The sequence below is a fragment of the Pseudoliparis swirei genome, chromosome 3, assembly GCF_029220125.1.
Source record: "Pseudoliparis swirei isolate HS2019 ecotype Mariana Trench chromosome 3, NWPU_hadal_v1, whole genome shotgun sequence".
NCBI lineage: Eukaryota > Metazoa > Chordata > Actinopteri > Perciformes > Liparidae > Pseudoliparis > Pseudoliparis swirei.
Window position 1 is genome coordinate 18,638,197 of NC_079390.1, and position 6,626 is coordinate 18,644,822.

Sequence of the window (6,626 nt, forward strand, 5' to 3'; positions counted from 1 at the left end):
GGAGGTGAAATAAGGGTGCCACCATGGACGGATTAAGAAACCACGGGCCCCTGGGCCTGGACGTGTCAAGGCCCCCCACCCGCAAAAAAAAAAAAAAAAAATGAAGTAAAAAAATTAAAATAAATAAATAAATAAAAAAAATGTTCACATATAATTTTTTTTAAAAACATCGCTAACAAAACAGTCCGTATGGAACAACGATACGGGAGCTGAGCATACAACATAACGCGAATTATATGACCATGACATGAATGACTTAAGCCTAGCATATACCGGCTATGGCGCATCGTGTCATATCATCATATCAATACAAAGTTAATAACAGCTACTTCACGCAGAGGCTCTGGCTTAGGGGCCCCCTGAGCTCTTGGGCCCCTGGTGCCGGTAGGCTCGTTCGGTAATCCATCCCTCAGTAGGACTATTGGGGCCCTGTTACTGACATGAATGACTTAAGCCTGGCATATACCGGCTACGGCGCATCGTGTCATATCATCATATTCATATCAATACAATATTAATAACAGCGACGTCCACGGCGAGGCTCAGGCCCAGGGGCCCCCTGAGCTCATGGGCCCCCTGAGCTCACGGGCCCCTGGTGCCGGTAGGCTCGTTCGGTAATCCATCCCTCAGTAGGACTATTGGGGCCCTGTTACTGACATGAGCTCAGGGGGCCCGTGAGCTCATGGGCCCCTGGTGCCGGTAGGCTCGTTCGGTAATCCATCCCTCAGTAGGACTATTGGGGCCCTGTTACTGACATGAATGACTTAAGCCTAGCATATACTGGCTACGGCGCATCGTGTCATATCATCATATTCATATCAATACAATGTTAATAACAGCGACGTCACGCGCGGAGGCTCAGGCCCAGGGGCCCCCTGAGCTCATGGGCCCCTGGGCCTGGGCCCGGTAGGCCCGTTGGTTAATCCATCCCTGGGTGCCACTTATGTATATATGTACTTATGTGTGTGCATATATATGTATGTGTGAATGTATATATATATATAATATATATATTTACATATATATATTATATATATAACAATGAGTTGTAGTCTGATTTTCCCAGCTGCTCCTGAACGCATCATCTCACTCTTCCGGTAAGCTTTGGTTGCCAGCTCAACAGCGAGCATGACTTCTTCTTCTCTCCCTCCCGCTCCCTCTTGCTCAGTGTGTCTCATGTATAGTTATCCCCCTGCCTCCCTTAATGATAACGATACATGCAACAAGTGTAGTTTATTTGCTAGGTTGGAGGCAGGTCTAAGTGGGTTAGATGCACGGCTCCGCGCTATCGAAGCTCAGACAGCTATGCTAGTTAGCCCGCCCTCTCCCGTAGCCGCGCGAGCTACAGTCAGCTGTTAGCTGTGCCCGCGGTAACCGTGCAGCCGGATAGTTGGGTAACTGTTCGCAGGAGTCGTAAGTCTACACAGAAGCCCGCTGTGCACCAACCACTTCACGTTCGAACCAGTTTTCCTGCTCAGCGACACACCCGCTGAGGAACACACCCTGGTTATCGGGAGCTCTATAGTCAGGAACGTGAAAATAGCGAAGCCACGGACCAGAGTCGTGTGCCTCCCGGGGCCAGAGCGGGCGACGTGGAGTCTTGTTTGAAGCTGCTGGCTAAGGATAAGCGGAGATACAGTCAGATTATATGCATGGTCGTGTGACGCGAGCCGCCGGTGGTCGGCCGAGCCTACCAATTAAACTCACTAAAATTAATGTGGAATCGGTGTGTGCTTATGCCAAGGCGTTGTGGACACCGTAATTTCTCTAGCCCTCTCCCAAATTTGCAGACTGAGCCGTTATGGCACAGATATACGTCTTTTGTGGAATCGTGTGCTTATGCCAAGACGTCGGACACTTTAATTTTCTCCCAAATTTGCACAACACCGCTAGCTGTCGAGGTGGTGCTGGCCAGAATAATGTCAGGCTCGTAGACAACTGGAAGACTTTCTGGGGAAAACCTGATCTGATGAGATCCCCAGTGATCATCGGCAGCCACGCTGGATCCCACGTTGCTGGGCCCAGCGTGTCATTTCTCTTGAATATATTGATTGATCACGGGACTTAATCCTTAATTTCAGATCAGGAACCCGGGTTCAGATCAGGAACCGAGCACAGTTGTAGCTTAACATCTTTCTCCTCTTCCATTCCGAGCAGTTATTACCACCCCCCTTTGACTTTAGAGTGAGTACATGTCTGTGGCCCGTCCCACGGCCACTTCAATTAAATAAATCAAAGTAAGCAGAAGAGGAGTCGCATACAATAACCTTATAATAAGATTAACACAATTATTTCAGCAGTGCAACAAAATAGGGGTCTATTAAATGTGGTCTCCTAAATGTTCGATCTCTGTCATCTAAACTTGTGGTTACTGAATGATTTAATATCAGATAAATCACATTGATTTATAAGGTCTAACTGAAACCTGGCTGAGCCATAGAAGAATATGTCTGCCTGAATGAAGATCGACTCCTCCAAGTCATCATTAATACTCACATTCCTCGAGGCACCGTCCGAGGAGGTGGAAATGTAGCCAGCTTACTCCTAATCGAGCCTATGGCTAATTAATCCTCAAACCAAAATTATTACACTATTAGCACCTCATTTGGAAAGCCTTGTTCTTAGTCTCTTCACATCCAACCTGGAAAACACTACAGCCAATTCGATTTGTGATTCTGTACCGCCACCAGGTCCATATTCAGAGTTTAGATATCTGAATTCTCAGAATTCTCATCAAAGTTGGTTCTTAAAACCGATAAAGTTATTATTGTTGGAGATTTTAATATCCATGTGGATGTTGATAATGATTGTAGTAGTGCTTGCATTCATCTCCTTGTTGGACCTGGACTAGATTGGCTTCTGTCAGAGAGTACAGAAACCCACTCACAGCTTTTGGCCACACACGCTTTGATCTTGTTCTTACGGTATGGCGTTGAGCATTGAGCATTTGAGCGTCTTCCCACAGAATCCTCTTCTGTCAGACCACAAACCTCCCATACTTAACTTTTGAATTTATACTACTGAGTGTACTCCGTTAGAAAAAAGTTTTCCCATACTAGATGTCTAAACTGATGGTGCCTGTATTTCAATTTAAAGAAGCGATTCCTTCTGTATTTGATTACGATACCACGTCTCAATATATAACAGAGGACTCCTGGTCTAACTTTAGTCCGTCCAGATTGATCATCTTGTTGACGGTGCCATAGGCTCTCTGAGAATGACACTGGACTCGATTTAGCCCCTCTGAAGAAGAAGACAGTGAGGAAGAGGAGAGTTTGCTCCCTGGTATAACCCCTCAGACCCGCAAACTGAAGTTAAGCGTCAAAGTTTTGAGCGCATATGGCATGCGTCCAACTAATCTCAAGAATCTCGCTTAGTTTGGCGAGATAGTCTTAAAACATATGAAGGCCCTCCGTAATGCCACAGAGCAGCCTATTACTCATCAATAATGAAAAAAATAAAAGCAACTTCAGGTTCTCTCTTTCAGCACTGTAGCCAGGCTGACAGAGAGTCACAGCTCTGTGGAGCCGAGCGATCCTATAAACCTCAGTGGTAATGACTTCATGAACTTCTTTTAATGAAAAGATTTTAACCATTAGGGACAAGATTAATGTTCTCTTGCCCATAACCAGTGCCAATCTGTTCTCAATTAGATGGCCTTGGAGCAACCGCTGTATGCCCTGGGTGTATATTTGGAGGATTTTTCTCCTATCAACGTGACCAATTATTTTTCAACGGTTTCTACTTGAACACGCCTACCTGTCTCTTGGACCCCCCATCCCGACGAGGCTACTTAAAGACGCTTTTGCCTTTAATTAAGCGGCTCTCTATTAGAATATTATCAATGTGTCTCTGCTAACAGGCCACGTGCCACACTCCTTCAAAGGTATAAGCTGTTATTAAACTCTCCTGAAGAAGCCCCTCTGGATCCAGAGGTATTGGCTAACTTACAGACCCGATCTCTAACCTCCCTTCCTCTCCAAGATCCTTGAGAAAGTGAGTCGTGAAATCAGCTTGTCACGACTTTCTACATCATAATAGTTTATTTGAGAAATTTTCAATCAGAGTTTAGAAAACACACAGCACCCGAGACGGCACTGAGTGAAAATTGGCTACAAATGACCTCTTAGCAGGTGCAGATAAAGGACTCTCTCTGTCCTGGTCTTGTTAGACCTTAGTGCTGCATTCGAGCACCATTGACCATGACATCCCCTGTTACAGAGACTGGAGCAGTCGATTAAGCATTTCAGAGCACGGCACTAATTTGGTTTAAATCCTATTTATCAGATCGATCTCTGCAGTTTGTATTTGTAAACTTGATGTGACGCCTCGGAGCAACCACCAACGTTAATCACGGAGTTCCACAAGGTTCTGTGCTTGGACCAATTTTAGATTACTCTTTTATACATGCTTCCTTTGGGCAATATTATCAGGAAACACTCCATAAACTTTCATTGTTGGTGCAGATGACACTCAACTATATTTATCGATAAAAACCAGAGGAGAGCAAACCAACTCTGTAAGGGTCAAGCATGTCTTAAAGAACATAAAAACATGGATGACCTGCAACTTCTTGATGTTAAACTCCAGACAAAAATAAATAGTTTAATCGGCCAGAGCACCCTGTAGAGATCAATTTATCTGATGATGTGGATTCTGTAGGCGGCATTGCCCTGCATCCAACACCACTGTAAAGAATCTTGGCGTTATCTTTGATCGGGACTTGTCGCTTTAACTCCCACGTAAAGCAAATCTCAGGACTGCATTCTTTACATCTACGTAATATTTTAAAATCAGGCACATCTTGTCTCGTAAAAAGATGCAGAAAAATTGGTTCACGTTACTATCGTAGGGAGACTGCTGGATTACTGCAACTCCTTATTGTAGGCTGCTCTAATAAATCTCTTTAGGTCCCTCCAGTTGATCCAGAGAATGCTGCAGCCGTGTTCTCACAAAACTAAGAAAAGAGATCACATCACTACCACTAGCTGCTCCAATTGGCTCAGTAAAATCAAGAATCACTTTTAAAAATTCTTCTCTTAACCTACAAAGCCTTGATTGGTGATGCTCCATCATATCTTGAGAGCTTGTCATTACTACATGTGCCCCACCTAGAGCCAACTACGCTCACTAAATGCAGGACTACTTGTAGTTCCTAGAGTCTTAAAAAAGTGGGAATGGGAGCCAGAGCCTTTAGTTATCAAGCTCCTCTTTATGTGTGGAACCAGCTTGTTCAGTCCGGGAGGCAGACACAGGTCACCTCGTTTAAGAGTAGACTTAAGCACCTTCCTCTTTGACAGAGTTTATAGTTAGGAGGCTGGAATCAGGTTTGCCCTGGTCCAGCCCCCTTGATATGCCTGCTATAGGCTTATAGCTGCCGGGGACAATTTAGGGATGCAACTGAGTACCTATCTCCTCTTTTTTCTCTCGCAGGATGAATTTTCATCTCTCAATCACACGTTACTAACTCTGCTTTCTCCCCGGAAGTCGCTTGACTTTACGCCTCATGGGGTCATCGGACCCTATGAGACGTGCAGTATAGTCTCTGCCTGATGGATCGCCTGGGCTTCGGAATTCCTGCTCATGACCTACGCCGACTGTCACTGTTTGAGACTCCGTTTCACTCCTCCTCCCCCACCGCCATCTGCCTGATGGATCGTGGATCTCCATCGTGGAATATGCCTACTATGAAACTATTCATACACTCTGGTCATATTCATTGCTGAATGTATTTTAACTCTAAATCTGTCCTTCTCTGTACACATTACATCTATTGCATCTGTCCATCCCTAGGAGAGGGATCCTCCTCTGTTGCTCTCCTCCAGGTTTCTTCCCTTTTTTTCCCCCTGAAGGGTTATTTGGGAGTTTTTCCTGGTCCGATGTGAGGTTTTGGGGCAGGATGTCTATATGTACAGATTGTAAAGCACTCAAGGACAAATTTGTAATTTGTGAAATTGGGCTATACAAATAAACTGAATTGAATTGAATATATTTACATATGTATATGTACACATATTTTTTTGTGTATATATATATTTATATAGAGCTCTGTAGCCACAAGCCATGATCGCGCCACACATGAGTAGACAAGTTATGTACCCCTCGTGTATAAATGTATATATCCGTCTTTTGTCATAAATCTTTATGTACTCACAAAAATATACCGAGAATATCGGTAATATGTGATTAATCATGATTAATCCACAGAAACCTATGATTAACCTGATTAATATGTGAAGAAAAGTTTAAAGGACAATAAGATTAAACCTGTTGGTTGCCTCTAAGGGTTAACATTAACAGGAATGTGGACTGGTTTTTTAAAATCAGGGTAAACCGTTAAATTTTATCGGTTTTTAAAAGGAAAAATGGTTAAACCTACTCTTCCGGTTCGACGCTGGGTTGATGGATTATGGTGATCAACTTGGATTGAAAATAGACAGTCCCCCAATGGAGTGCGTTTCATCAAATCAGGTTTTCCAAAATTTCCCACTCTCTCCCCAATTAGCTGGCACACTGAACACGGTGAAAACTTCTATATGTTTCTGCAAAGGGGGAGACTGAAAACTGTCGACAAGTCTGGCATAAGAACACCATCCACACTATTAGGTTTCTGGGGGGCCCGTTTT